Raw genomic sequence first — 16,143 nt, forward strand, 5'->3', positions numbered from 1 at the left:
TTTGTTTTTTTTTTTTTTTTTTGTTTCATAACCAAAAAAAGAAACTATCATTTAGTGAACATAAAGTGGGCATTAATCCATACAAAATACATATTTGCTAAACTAGTAGCTTTAACGTCTGCCGTTTTAATTGTAATTTTACATAGTTAAAAACCAACCTAAACCTAAAGTGTTTTAGATTTTCTAAACAATACTGCTAACAGGAGATTTAAAATATTTTGGTGTTTAGCCGAAGAGAAAAAAGCAAAGTACAAAATTGTGGTAAAACAAAAAAAAAAAAAAACACTAAGAATATTTAAAATTGCGTGTTATCATGCAATTTTTATGTAGTTTTATTTTTTTTTGCTTTTAATACCAACATTCATGCCAATATTGAAAATTTAAAATAAACAGCTAAAAAATTGCAAACGCCACATTTATACTAAATAAAATAAGATTGTAAATACTAGTTAAAATTGAAGGTGGTAGTTTTAAGGCACCAGTAAAATTAAAAAAAAAATACATACATACATATAATTATGGTGGCAAAAAGGAAAAATTACATATTAAAACAAACACTTTTGCATACTGGTGAGGCTGACTTAAAAACAAAATTATGATTTATTATTTTAAATAGTCTGCTGTGGGTTGTTTTTTTTTTCATTTTTGATTTTGTAACGATGTTTTGCAAAAGCTTTAATTATATTTATTTACAGTTAATTTCACTGATTTAAATAACAAATCTGACATTTTTAAAAATATTCACACATGTGAGTAAATGTATATATTATACATAAACATACATATACGTATATCAGAATGTATCTGTGTTTTAATATTTACTTTGAGGATACAACTTCATATGCATGTGTCATTTTGTACACCAACTCCAGTAATATTTCCCACTTTTGTTTATATTTGTTTTTATGTAAAGTAAATTCAAAAAAAAAAAACAAAAAGTGAGAAAAATACTCCGAAATTTTAATGGTTTCGGTAGTTGCCACATTGGTAAAAGACTCCTTTTTAACAAGTGGTGAACACATTTGTTGGATGTTTGTTTATTTTTTGGCTTAAGAACCCCATAAAAATAAAATTGAAATAAAGATAACAGCAAAAAAGAACTTTTTTCAGTACAAATGTTGAAATTAAATAAATAAAAAAGTTAAATTTTTGAAAAAAAGGTTTAGCAACACAATAAAATGTTGCCTTAATACAATATTAAGCAACATGTTGCATATAGGATAATATATAATATCATTTGTTATATACAAATTAAGGAATTTAGAATGTACACTTCAATTTTATTCCCTAGTTGTTGTTAACGTTAGATATTGATTATAATTTAAGATATTAATTATTTAAACATTCACAGATTTGATATATACTTTAATACGATTTTTATAAACTGCTTAATGACAATTTAATCAAAAACGTTAATTGTTTACGGTTGAGTGTTAAACATAAAAGAAAGTACTAATTTATATTTATGGATACTACATACATTATTATTAAACTTGCTACTGTAAATGTCAGATTTATTAAAGCTTTAATTCAATAATAGGAAAAAAATAATAAAATTTAAAATGTTGGATTTTGATTTTTAACTTTATTAGGGGCCTGAGTTTGTCTCTATCAGATTCTAGCAATCAACATTATTGTTACTACAACCTTAGGCAATAACTATTTTTTATTACAAACAAAACGTCATTAGAAATTTGCGGCACTACTCGTAAGAAACGAAAAAAATATGTATAAAATTTCTCAATACTTTTAGAAAAATATTAAATAAAGGAAATTCCGTAAACAAATACAAAGTTTAAAAGTACAATGAATATATTTTCGATAAAAAATTATTTTAAATAAAATAATAAAAACCAATATTGACGTACTACTAAGTACTTTAAAATGTACACAAATTGAAATATATATTCTACGTATAAAAATTTATGCAAAACATTATCTACATCGCAAAGTGTAGAAGCTTTTCAAAGTGTCTTGATTATAAAATGTACATATTTTTGAAATCCAACCAAGCATTTGGTTTTTATTTTTTTGTTATTTGATAGTCATAGTAGTAATTCAGTTAGTCAAGTACTTTGACTACAAAGTTACTTTTACCCAGTCCCAGTTCTCAATTTCAGTTTCTCGGAGATGCATGCATAAACAGACAGATGGACGGATAAGCATAGATACATTAACAAAAATAGTTATACATATGTATATATTTACAAGTGTATATATTCATACAAACAAATAAACTCTGTAGAAAAGAAAAAAATAAAAACATACATATGTATATACAGACGGACATACAAAGAAACGTAGAAACTTTTAGACAAACATATGTAGACAATAAAACTGAATATTGTAAGCGCGTGTTGGAAGCGACATTTTGACTGACATTTTTCTGTTCTATTCTGTTCTGTATTTTTTCTCTCTCTTTATTTTTACTCATACAAAATATTGCAACAAATAAGTTAGACAGTAAAAGGGAATATTCTTTCTCTTTGCAATTATCTACTAGAATTGTTGTACATCAACATCAGTAAAATAAAAACAAAATGATATTCAGCTCTATTTAGCAAAATAAATTATTAAAAAAACATTACAATTAAGTATTTTTGATTAAAATATTTAATCAAAAAGTGAGGTTTGTTTGTTACTATAACATTCTTCTTCAACTCTTCATTTACTGGTTTTAAAGGTCAAATATTTTTAATGATCAACCTTTTATGCTTTTACTTTGATCTGGTTTTTATTTAAAGAATTTTAATTTTTTATTTTTTATAATTGGTGTTCAATGTAAAATTTGTAAATTTTTCAAAAAAGTCTAATAAATATCACTTATAAAGTCTTCCATTACTAGTTTTTTTGTCGTGCAACTTGTTTACCGGAATCGGGCAGAATATTTAAAAGTCATGAACATGTTTTCATTCTAAATACAAGTTGAGTATGATTTTATTTTTTTGCACTAAAAACTCTTGTTTGTTGTCTTGATGAAAAATGTAAAAAACGGTTTGTTTTTATACGTACAATTTATTCTAAGTTTTTTCGTATTTTTTATTGTACTTTTTTGTGCATTTGTTAAGCAAATTTTTATGCAACTTAGTAACTTTTTACTAACTGTTTGCTGTTTTACAAGTGACGTTTTAACAACAATGCAACACATTCAGAATTATACTCGGAGTCGGAGTCAGTCAAGTCATTCATTCAGCCAGTCAGTCATTCACTTTAGTTATTGTTTGAATAGTGTTTTTTTAGATTTTTTTCGTAGCCTCATATTCCAGACGTTAGAAAAAAGTAAATTAAGAACTAAAACAATGTTGAAATATTTTTCAAATTGATTTTTATAGTTTGCTGTAAAAATAACAAAAGTATGTATAATAATTATATTTATTTATACTTAGTTGTTTTTTGATTAAATTATTTGTTAGATTTTAAAATCTATAGCATGCTGCAAAGTGGTTGTCATAACAACTAGTTTTTTGTTTATCAATTTTAACACCATCAACATGTTTTTTAGTTGTTGTTGAGTTCAAAACTACAATTTAGATGATGCTGTTGTTGTAGTTATTTAATTTTCAATTGTTTTCATTTGAAGTTATAATGATAATAATACCTACTAATAACAACAAAAACTACAACAATAATAATAATAATAATTGAGCTGTCATTGTCACCTGTCACTGTAATCTGTTGAAAAACATCTATCTTTTCTTTCTTTGTACTAAATTCTGATTATCTAATATGAATATGTATACATACTTTCATACATACATACATATTCATATATGTTTGTATATGTGTAAGAGTATCTGGGTAAAAGTACTTGTATCTGTGTAAATTTCATTTAACATCATTTTATTGTCATAATGTTTATTTCTTTTTTATTTTACATGATGTGTTCATGTTTTTGTCATAAACAATAAGATATTTTTTGTGATAAATATGTTTATTAAAAATTTATATTTATATATAATGAAATAATATTATCCCTGTCTCGTGGTAGATTTTTAGAAATTCTAAAAAACCCCCGTAAAGAGTTCTAGAAAAATAATGTGTTTAAAAAGTATGCGCAAACATTTTAAAATATATTTCGCTTTCATATATTAATTTCTATCAAAAGTTCATTATCATAGTAACCGTATTAAACTTGATCAGTTTTTGTTTACTTCAATTCTTTACAGTAATCAATTAATAGCCGTTTTTTTATTTTTTATGTATCAAAAATATAATTTAGTATTTTACAATAAAATTAACACTTTACAAGTGATCATAATTAATTATTAAATAATTGTATGAAAATAACATATAATTTATTGAAAAAAAAAAATCATATATGATGCATATTAATAAGCAACAATTTTACAAAAGCACATTTATTGCTGCACACTGAGAAAGTTACCAAAATTATACTTAAAACTGAATGTCAAAGAAATACAAATAAATTATTTAAATTTGACTGTGACATTTACTTATATTTTTCAAAAAAGTTTCCTGCGGTAAATTTGTGCAATATTATTAAAACGTACTGACTCCAAGACGGGTTCAAAACATAGGTATATATCGTAAAAAAATAACATTGATCGTTTGGTTTATATATTTTCGATTTCCGAGTCTTGAGATTATCTTAAAGGTTTAAAGTTATTTAATTCTTATTTTTCAATATTGATCTTAATGAAATTTCAAAAAGTTAATATATCTGAGCATATAGTTTTTTTTTTTTGTAAGTTGTGACAAACTGCTGAAATATCGTGGAGAGAATTACTGTAAAAATAACAATGTCTATGACTTGTACATGGACAAATCGACATTTGCAATTGGGTTATTTGTATTGAATTGATTGATTTTTGAAATGTAGCAGTAACTTGTACTTAAGTTCATGTTTTATTCTTTTAACGCAGATCACGAATTTTACTCTAGATTGTGTTTAGTTTAATTCGTGAAGTTTGTTGTTTATGATATTTTAACTTGTCAATGTTAACAATTTAATTGTGGAACAAATTAGCAAAGTTTATGCTGTAAACTTTATCAACTTTTTGAAACAATGAAATATACGACAAAAATTATTTATAGCAACTAATAATTTTATAGTTGTCCATTAAATACAAAACATTTAACTGTTTAAAATTATCTTGTTTTGTTATAAAAAGTATGAACCTTTATTTTTCGTTGCAAGTGTGAACCTTGGCTTTGACTGTGCAGCAAAAATTAACCTCGAAACAAGTTATAACAAAAACAAAAATCTTTAAATAAAACAGCAAAAAATATGTATGTAGTTTTTTATAAAAATGCAAATACAATAAAATGAGATGTTCAAATATATGTGTGTGTTTTTGTAAAAATATGAGCTAAAAATGATTTATTGCCGGCAATGATGAGTGTAGTAGTCATTGCAGTTGTATTATTGTGGCACAGTGTACTCATATGCATAATGCAGAGTTCTTGTTGCTGGAATCTACTAAAGAAGATGAGTAAACTAAGTTTTACAGGCTGGCTAAATGCCTTGTTGTACTGGAGGGGATCTCACTGGAATTAAGCAGTAGTTTGACACACTGGTATTAAAAGGATGATATACTATACAAATAGGTTTTTATTATTTATTAAACGTTTGAGTATTAAACACGTTAAATTGTTTCATTTTTTCTTTTTGTTGCTAATTATTTTAAAATGATTGTTTAAGTATGTTTGCATCATGTAAATATGTGTATGTCAGTTGCTCTTTGTATGTGTGGAAACTATCATTTTTATTTTCATATGGAAATTTGTATATACATATATATATATATGTATATATATTTATTCTCTTAACTCTACCCATTTGTCGTAGTATTTTTTATAAATAATAAATTATTTTTTTTTTGTATTCAGTTGTAAATTGTGTATGTGCAACAACAACGACGACTACTTGTTTGATTCTCTTGACCCATGTTAATATGAATTACAGCAATAAACATAATATAAAAAAATTGTCGTAAATGAACACAGAAAAATAGTCATTCTCACATAAATAAATAAAATGAAATATTGAAAATTACTACACGTTTTTATTTAGTTAAAGATTTGTAATTGCATACAATTATTAATTAATTGTACATTAACTTTATGTTTTAAACAGGGGTGACAGAGAAAAAATAGAAAAAAGTACCTTTAAGTACATTTCTGTTAAAATGGGAAAACTGGACTAAATAAATAAAATTTTCCATCGGGTTTCATTTCTTATAAATTTTGTTAAAAAATCTAACACTTCCTATGTATGATTTCACAATAATTTCATTATATTAATACATATTAATTACTTATATGCATAAAATTAATTAATTTGTTAAACAAACATTTTATCACTTTAATTAATAAATATTTTAAATAAATTTAAGTAGTACATTTAGTAAAAAGTACCAAAATTAGTACGGGAATTTCCATCACTATGTATGGATGATTTGCTAAAGAGATCAACCGCGACAGAGAACACTAGAGAGACAAGATTAAAATCAATTTATTTTCTAAGGCGTTATTTTTATAAGTTGTGCTCATTTTTGCTGTTGCTGGCCCCTTATGGATTATATGGGTGTTGGGAAAAGATTTATGTTTGCAATTAAACGCTCTTATTAATTAAATTGTAATTATAATTACAATTTGATTAACTATCATGTTTGTAATTAATAATGTTAATTTATTGTAGGTTTTAAATTTCATTACTCAATAAAAATATAAAAAAAATATTCTTAAATTTTCTCAAAGATTTTTATAAAATTTATATTTTCTCATAGATTTTTATAAAATGTATATATTTTACTTAGTACAAACAAATTAAAAATAGAAACAAAATAAAAATGATAATAATTTAAGAAATGGTTTAATTAAAATGTTGCTTTTTCGGTTTTATTTCTAAAGCTTCATTTAAAATTTTATTGATAATTTTTGTTCTTATTTTTGTTGCTGCTGCTGTTGTTACTTTAAATGTCATCGCTGATAATAATCTGAATAACCAAACAACATTTATACGATTATGCAAATTGTGTGTGTTTGTATATACACGCACACACACATATATTGGTCAGAATTGAATCAATATACACATAGAAATGCTTGAATATTTTTTTAAATGATACATAAAATGCTTTATTTTTTATTTATATATATATATATATATATATATATATATATATATATATATATATATATATATATATATATATATATATATATATATATAATATATATATATATATATATGTATGTATACATATGTATAGAAATAAATGTATATTTATTATTAATTAATTTCTCACAAATTTATTTGAAATTCGTTCAAATAATAATGTATATTCTCGTGATCTTTCGTTTTAATTCTTTTAAAAAATTGTTTAATTGTTAATGAAGCTATGTATATAAATTCATCCATATTCCTGGGGCAATATCTGGAATAATTACTTTCAACGAAATTAGATATTAGGATCTAATTTCGACGTAAGTTTTATTCGGATGTGGTCATTCTGAGAAGGCATACCATCCTTTTTCTTAAGGGTTACACCATAGTATATTTGTAGTTTTAAATCATGTTTAACTATTCCAACATATTAGATTTCCCAGCCCATGTTCTTGTTTCATGTCTCGTTGTGTCAAACACTTAAGAATTTTGAATATAATGTTAATTTTTATTAGAATGTTTCCAAAAAAAATTTGGGTGCCTTTGGTAGGGCAATTGGTTGTCTTGTTATGTATCAGTGTGCAGGATAATATTTTGATTCGCATCAGGGACTCTGGTAAGTAAAATGCATACTTACAAATTTATAAAAAAATAAATTTTACCAATTTTACTAATTTTAACCAAAACTCTATTAGTTTAAAATCTAATCTTTTTTTATTATATTTCTCTTTAAATCATTATTATCCTAATTTTAATAATTTCTCTATACATTCTCTGTTTGTAAAGCAATTTATGAAATTGTCTGCAAAATTAAAATTTCTTAAAGATCAGATCACATAAACAACTACTCTAAAATCCTAATACAATTCTGAAATTTTTTCAGCAACATTTTTTTGTACAAGACATGTAGACATTTTATAAAAAGATATGTCAGTCACATATTAAGAATTGCGAAAATGGCGTTATTCTTATGAACATCATAATGACTGCTTTAATAACAGAATTTGTTTAATATGTAAAACTCTATTGATTAAAACGTTCCCATGAAAAACTTACTCTCTCTACAAATCAAATATTTAATATTTAGAAATAAATATGTATAACATTATTAAATCAGTTTTATATAGAGTTATAAAGCGTATAAGGTATGAAAAGGCAGCCTGTGTAAACAAGATCCTGCATATAATTTTATTCATATTGAGTGTGAAAAAAGAAATTTACAACAAATATGAATAAATATAGGAAACCTAAATACGAAATTGAAATAAAGGACTAAATTTACATTTACATAAAAATGTAGAAACGTGCACACATATATATGTATAAACATACATACATATGTATATAAAAAGGACTATATTTACAATGGAATACATACCTTTAGTTGAGATTTGTAGAAGAAATTTTGTTTATTTTTTTCTTTGTGCTTGTTTTAAAGTTGACTTTAAGGTTGGTAGAAAAAATAAAGCAAAAGGGCTTAATATTTGATATAATTTTTGTTACTTCTTTAAACGGGTTGTTGTTGGGTTGCTGGGTTGTTTTAAATATTTACAACAAAATTTACTTAAACGTAGATTTTATTTAAAATTAATATCACAATATATTTTACTTTATACACATGTAATTTTTTTTTTTAATATTTTAAATTAAATATTTACACTTTTCGCTTTTAACGATTATAAAGGACGTGGAAATTTACGTAATTATTTCTACACTCAGTAATATTTCAAATTTCTTTAATTATTCTAGACCAACGAAACGTTGATGGTTTTAGAATTTTTTTATAATTTTTAAAACAATACAAATATAAAATTCGATAAATTGTTAATAGATTGTAATTGTTGTAGTAATCGTAGTAATAGCAATTGTTGAACGTATTACAGCAAAGGAAACGTAAAGAATTCGTAGCAATAAAATAAGAGTTTGAATTTGTTGCAGAGATGTTTTTTGTGGTTGTAGTTGTTTTGGGGTTATAACGGTAATAATAATGATGATAATAAAGCGTTTTGATAATAATGATAAAATGCAAACGTAAATAATTTCGACAATATCTTAAGGATTTTCGTTTTTTACCCATAAACATGGAGAATTTTGTAAATGTGATAAATAAATTTATTTTTTCAAACAGCAAACACAACATTTAATTTTGTTAAACAAATTTAGTTTAATAAGATGTGCCGAAATAAAGAAAAAAATAAAGAAAACACTGACACAAAGTATAGAAGTTTATCAGTTGTTTTCGGCCGCAGCTGCTGCTACTAATGATGATAATAATGAGAAGCTGGTAAAGGTGCTGCTGCGCACAGATTTTGGCAACATTGTGGCCTTCTTAAACAAGCATCAAGTGTTGATGACATTTTATACACTTTTATTGTTTTTATACAATTTTAAATCTATAATATTCAGTTCTATTTATCTGCTACAGACTGCAAATAATTGTTTATTTTGATTTCAATTTCTTTGTATTAAAAAGCACAATTATTTTTTGGTGGGTTTAAAAGCTAAAAAGTTCAAGGTTAAAAATGATAAGAATTGAAATCAATTTAATGCTTTGTTGTTATGTTTTCTAGCGTTTATTTTTTATTTTATTATTTTTTTTGTATTAAAGTTTAGATTTTTGTTTGTATTTAAAGTATTTTTTGATGACAACAATATTTTTTATATAAAAAATCACACATTTTAATTTTTTATTTTTTATAAATTTATGTTGGAATTTTTACTTTGTGATAAACAGTCACGCAAATAAATATATATTTTTCACATATTTTCCATGACATTTAAAAGAAATTATAAAAAATACACATTTTAATAAATAATAGACTTTTCATTTTGCTTATACAAAATATTAATATAAATTTATTTCACATATTTTTTGTTTTGTATTCAAAAAGCAGAATATATTTTCGCTTTTAATGTTTTATTTTGAAATGGCGTGTTTTTTGTTCGAGTGAGTTTTTTTAGATTTTGGTCGTAAAGCGCGCCCGTTGTGTTTTAAAAGTGAAAATACGTCTATTTTGCACGTTCATTCAAAAACAACTAAACAAACGCGCTACCAGTGAATTCACAATGAGCTACAATTTTGTAAACATTCCAATAAATCTATTCGCATGTTGCCAACCAACAACCAAACAACCGAATGTTAACTCCAGCAACATTGTTTATGTATGTGTTGCATATACATAAAAATGATGAATTGTTTGAGGAAATACAAATAATATAAAACACTCGCTCGCGCACACACAAACACTCTCCTGAACACAAAAACAACAATAACACCTATTGTGTTTACTCAATTCTAGTTGGAAGTTTACAATCTGTGTTTAGTTGCATGTCTCTGCAACATTTTTAATAATGAATAATTTATACAAATGTTGATATAGTAAACTGGAATTGAAAATGTTGCTTTGGAAGTTAAAAAGTATCTCAACATTTTGTTTTTGTATCTTTAGAAAATATTTTCTGTTTTGATGGTATTTTATTGAATTGTTTTTATTTTTTATACTTTTATGCGTGTATATCTTACGTTTTTCAACTTTAAGGAAACAACAAACACTTTGCCTCAAATAAATAGCAATAAAAATACAATAATAAGAAGAAAAAAAAAGAATATGTTTGTAGCACGTGCACTGATTCGTTTGCATTATTATGTTTTCAAATACTCGCTTAGTTTTTTTTAAGTTTTTTTCTTTTTGGTATTCTCTTTCTCACCAGGATTGGTTGGCAATAATAATGAGTTTATTTCATTGTTGGCCTGTGTGACACTTTCGCTTTTATATGGTTTTGTTGAAAACTCACAATTTATGGTCTTATAATTGTAGCAGAGAATAATTTTGAAGAGATAAAGGAAAGAAGGACTTTTTTATGAAATTTTATTAAGAGATTTAAACAGTTTTTTGGTGTAATATTTTAAGTGTCATCTGATAAAAAAAGAAAAAATATGAAAATTATTAAATAAAAAAAATATACCCAAAAAGGATAATTAATTTTATATTTTAACAACATTTGCAACATTAAATAAGTGTTGAAAAGAGTTACTAAAACGTTAAAATTGTTTGTACAAAATATTTTAAATGTTTTTGTTTGCATCAACTATAAAAATGTAAGCACAGCTGAATATGCTTACAATTTTCAATCAATGGTATATAAACACACTATGTAAATATTCATAATGTATTTTTAAATATGTAAATAATTTTATCAGGACTAAATTTTATTTCCCTTAAAAAATCAAGAATAATTCACTTAATAGTCTATTTAATTAAATTATCAAACTAAATAATTTTTGCTTAAGAAAAAAATATTTTTTATTTAAATACAGACAGAAAACATTAAAAATAAAATTTATTGTTTCACGCAATTAACACATTACGGATCAACACACTCTTAAAAAAGATACATGGTAAAATTTTAGAAAAATTATGAATATTTAAATAAATGTACTTGAAACAACAAAAAGCAAACAACTAAAACAGGAGGTAGTTTTTCATTTCATTCCGTCGACTATTCATCTATTCATTCATTAATGCATAAATGAAGATGTAACATTTGAAATGGTTGACAAAAAATGCGCGTAAATTAAAAATTCAGAATCAACTGAAAACTAAGGGCTTCTTGCGGGTATAACGTTAAAGGAATACAATGGAAATTAGTTTTTTGTTGTTTTAAAAAGAACTGATGTTGCTGCAGCCTGGCTGCTTTGTTACTTACTATACTATGTATATGTCATACTACAACCACTTTTCTATGCTTTTCACTTTCAGGTCAAATGCAAGTTTCTGTTGAGTATTGAAATTTTGTGATTTTTAATTTTTTAAATTTAAAAAAAAAAAAAAAAAAACAATTTTTAGAGAGCTCTATTATAGTAAAAGATTTCGTTTGTTTTTTTCGTTTCCCTGCCTTACATGTTAGAGTTCAGAGATTGGTGTGGCTGGCTGTTAGGCAGGCATGGTTGGTTCCTTGGTTTTATATTTTTTTAACAACAAAAACAATATAAAAATACAACAAAAAAAAAAGCCATAAATCTTAAAAATGCTGTGCGTACACGTTTTTAATTCATTAGTAGTTTTTTGTTGTTGTCGCCGTTCCACTATGGTTGTTGTTATTTGTAGTAGTTGTTATTGTTTCTCTATATAATGAATTTATTTATTTTTATTAAATTTTTTGTTTGTTTGTTAATAACGGCATAGTATTTTTTAAGTTTTTTTTCCCTGATAGTTTCTGTATGTGATTTTCAGTTTCTTTTGGTTGAGTGCTTTTTCAGTTTTTACTTAAAAAAAAGACGAAAAAAATAAGTTTATATTTCATTCATAATTACATATGTATATACAACTTACATAAAAATATATATATATTTATATGTTTGTATGTATGTACATACTTCTATAACTGAATTCAAGTAGAAGACCTTTAAAAAAGGGTTTGTGCAACTTAATTCATGACATCGGAAATTTTTATTTTATTTTTAAAAAGTTTTCAGCCATCTGTGTGAAGTACTTGGCTGCCCTAAAATTATTTGTTGTAATTTTTACTCTTTTTTAATTTTCGTGACTAGGGGATACACTTTTTTAGTTGATACAAATTATGGACTCAGATAAGTGAAATTAAACAAGTCATTTTGAACACTGCATAATTCTATAGGAAATGAGCGAATTTATTTAACGTTTTTCAGGCTCAATATAAATATGTATGCAAGAGAGATAAATATGTTAAACTGGTGGTAAAAAACAATATATGAAATATTAAATCTAAAGATTTTTGGAAAAATTAGAACTATGATTACCATTGTTACTTTTTCATAATTTCCAATGTTTACAAATTATACATCTGTAGCTAAAATGTACATACATACATATTGCATGCCACGCAAATTTTATATACTACACCCAGCAACTATGTATATCAACATTGGTAGACATTGAAGGAAACTACAATAAAAAACGCAAATGTATCCATCGCAAACATGTGATATGTTTGACTATAGTATTAGTCCTAGTGATGATTACAATGATGAAAATTTGCACTGTTATTATTTTTTGTTTAACTGACAGTTCGTTAGTTGAACATAGTGGGGGTGATGATACACTATGTGTATGATAAGTTTAATTCCATTTTTTGTTATTCACATGTTTTGATGATTATTTGGTTTTTGTTTTAGGATTGTTTTTTTGTTTTGTTGGGCCTGGTGGACGTTTGTTCGTTTATTCCCTGAACATTTCACATTTCATGTATGCATGATTTCCTACAGTTTTGGCAGTAACGAACGTACAATGTTTGTGTTTCTTTTTAGTTTTTTGATTCGTTCGTTGAGTTTTTAAGGCTGCTTTTTGGGTATGGTATATTATATAGCCAGAAGTATGGGGTTTCAGAACAAACGGTACGGTTATATTCATGGTGTGTGTAAGCGTGTGTTTAAGTGAGTATGATGTGCGCCCATGTTTGTTCTTTTGACAGCAGTCAACCCGTCGTCATTTCACTTCTATTTCTCTATAGCTTTTTTATTTTTGCTGTTAATGTTTCTTTTGTTCTTGTTGTATTCGTGTTCATATTTTCCCTGTATGTGAGATTTTGATTTTGTTTGAAAATTTTGTTTCTTAATTTTTGCGTTTTCACAAATTCATTCATTTGTTTGTTTGTAACAGAGAATTCGTGTTTGGTTATTATTTCATTTTTGTTTTCTTTCCGTTTTTGTATGCTGTTTTCCAACACCCTTCTCTTGTGGCATTTCTTGTTTTTGTATTTTTTTGTTCAAGCTAAACTCCCTCTTGTCCCTTTTATACATGTCCCATTTATACCCTTAACAATTTCATTTCCCGTAAGTGGTTACCAAAAAAACGAACAACAAATACATATTCACACATGTATATTCTATAAACGAGGGTAAAATGAAAAGGTATTTCTCAATGAAAGCTTAATATTTTGAAATTAATTTACATATATGAGTAAAATATTTACATAAATTTAATCTTATTTTAGCAGAATTTGAGAACGATCTGATGGCGTAAAAAATCAAACTATCCTGATTCAAAATTTGTATACCCTACACCACTATAGTGACGGGTATGTTGAAGTTTGTAACATCCAAAAATATTAACTTAGAATCACTTTCGGAGTCGAGTTAGCTCTGTCCGCTACAGGTCGCAATGTTCAAGATAATTTGATTAATTTTGGCCCAAGGACACTATTGAAAATGGTCGAAATAAGTCCTTTATTTCGCATAGCCCCCATACAACCATATCCCCCCAAATAGGGCTTTTGGGCATATAATATTATTGAAGTCTAAATGCAGCAGATTTTACGCCTGCCCTCGCTCAAACATACGAACAAAAATTATTGTTGTTTTTGTCTAAATGCCTGCGAATTTTATACCTCTCACATACATACTAACATAGAAATTGAATTGAAATCTTCTCTATTTGTGTATGTATGTGTAAATGTATATACATACATGTCCGTCCTGCCATTTTGATTTATGGCTATTTCATATCATCGTTCAATATCCAAAATACTGAATTCTGAATAACAGCAACAACAACAAAAAAGTGTACCTAAATAAAAACCATTTCATATATGATTTGGAATTTGTGTTTTTTATTTTAACAGTCTCAAAAAAAAAAAACTTCTAAAACTAAAACTGAAACAACCACAATCAAACTGACAGCATGAACAACAAAAAACTAGTAACTTTGTTATGAATTTGCAAAAAAAAAAACAACTGAAGAATAAGAAAAGAAAAACAAATAAAATCTCTTAAGCAAATTTCCGTTTTTGTGGGGGAATATTTTTTGACAAAACGAAATTAGTTTAGCATAAAACAGAATGCCTTTTAGACAGTTTTACATTAGATTATAGTTAAATTACCACTTAGTTTTATTTGTAAACATTTACAAAGTTAAAACTATGATTTGCCTTATTTTCGCATACTGTTAGACTTTTAAATGCTGGCTCAGTTTATAAGTTGGAGGGTGTTTTTGAATACATATGTATGTACTATGATACTGCTGAGCATCGATGATGATGGTATTGTCAGGACTTTAAATGGGTCTGCAATCATGTACAATACAATTGTCATTGCTGTATTATTGTTACTGTGTGCTCAATTAAGAGAATTGCCTGCTTAATGGATGTTAAATAATTTTTGTAGTTTCATTTTTTTTTTATATTTTTGATTTTTGGAACAGATGCCGTTTTATATTAAATTAAATGACAGACGTTGGGAATAACATTTGGAAGGTTAGTTTAAAGGACAGACGTAATAGTTTTAGTTTTTAAAACTATTATTTGACATTGTCTGTCTTTTATTAAATGAAGGACAGACTGACATGCGAACGAATGGGAAAAAATACAGTTTCAAACTAAAATGTTTTTGGCATTTAAGTATTCAGAAACTTAATTATATACCAAATGCCTTATAGATTCAAAAATATACATACATACCTTCGAGAATAAAGTAAACTATGATTCCTTAGCATCTAAATTTTTTATTTATTTTAATTCTGTAAACAAGAACTATAAAGTTTAATTGTTTTGACGGAATCAATAATTTACTACAATGAGCTTTTTATCAACAGTATTCCACCATTTTGTATTGTCTTAAATTTTGAATACGAAACTTAAGGGATATAAAATTGTGCATGGCTTCCTACAACTGTCATTTATTCATCTACATACATACATATATCTACATATATATTTCTATCTCATTTCGCACAGCTATCTCCTTCTAAACATATTCAAAAGCATGTATACAAATGCAAAAAATCTAATGGAAGCAAATTTGACTGACATACAACTTGACATGTTGCCATCAAAATTGATGTGTAAGATGGTACTGATGCCACAAAAGGAGGATGATGTTCAATTTACACATAAGCTGTTAAATGGTGGTGGTTTTTTAACAATTTCGTTCTTTCTTTTTTATCAAAGTGGTTGATTTTTGAGCTGAATGATTAATTGTTTGCATATTCAAATGATTAATTACAAATTCTTATTGAAGATGATGGATAGTAAACAAAAAA

General features: G+C 25.6%; 1 protein-coding gene across 7 annotated transcripts in view; it reads right to left on the reverse strand.

The window, feature by feature from the left end:
• Positions 1-16,143, reverse strand: part of LOC111682798 (homeotic protein antennapedia) — a 159,094-nt gene that overhangs the window by 40,925 nt on the left and 102,026 nt on the right. Inside the window, exon 1 of one of the 7 annotated variants that reach the window (XM_046948350.1) lies at positions 8,508-10,164. The exons of the other annotated variants lie outside the window; for them this stretch is intronic. The gene's annotated coding sequence lies outside the window, so the exon portion shown is untranslated. Of the gene's footprint in view, positions 1-8,507; positions 10,165-16,143 lie in introns of those variants that run through there. 7 annotated transcript variants of the gene reach the window in all.

Source organism: Lucilia cuprina, chromosome 4, assembly GCF_022045245.1.
Source record: "Lucilia cuprina isolate Lc7/37 chromosome 4, ASM2204524v1, whole genome shotgun sequence".
Lineage (NCBI taxonomy): Eukaryota > Metazoa > Arthropoda > Insecta > Diptera > Calliphoridae > Lucilia > Lucilia cuprina.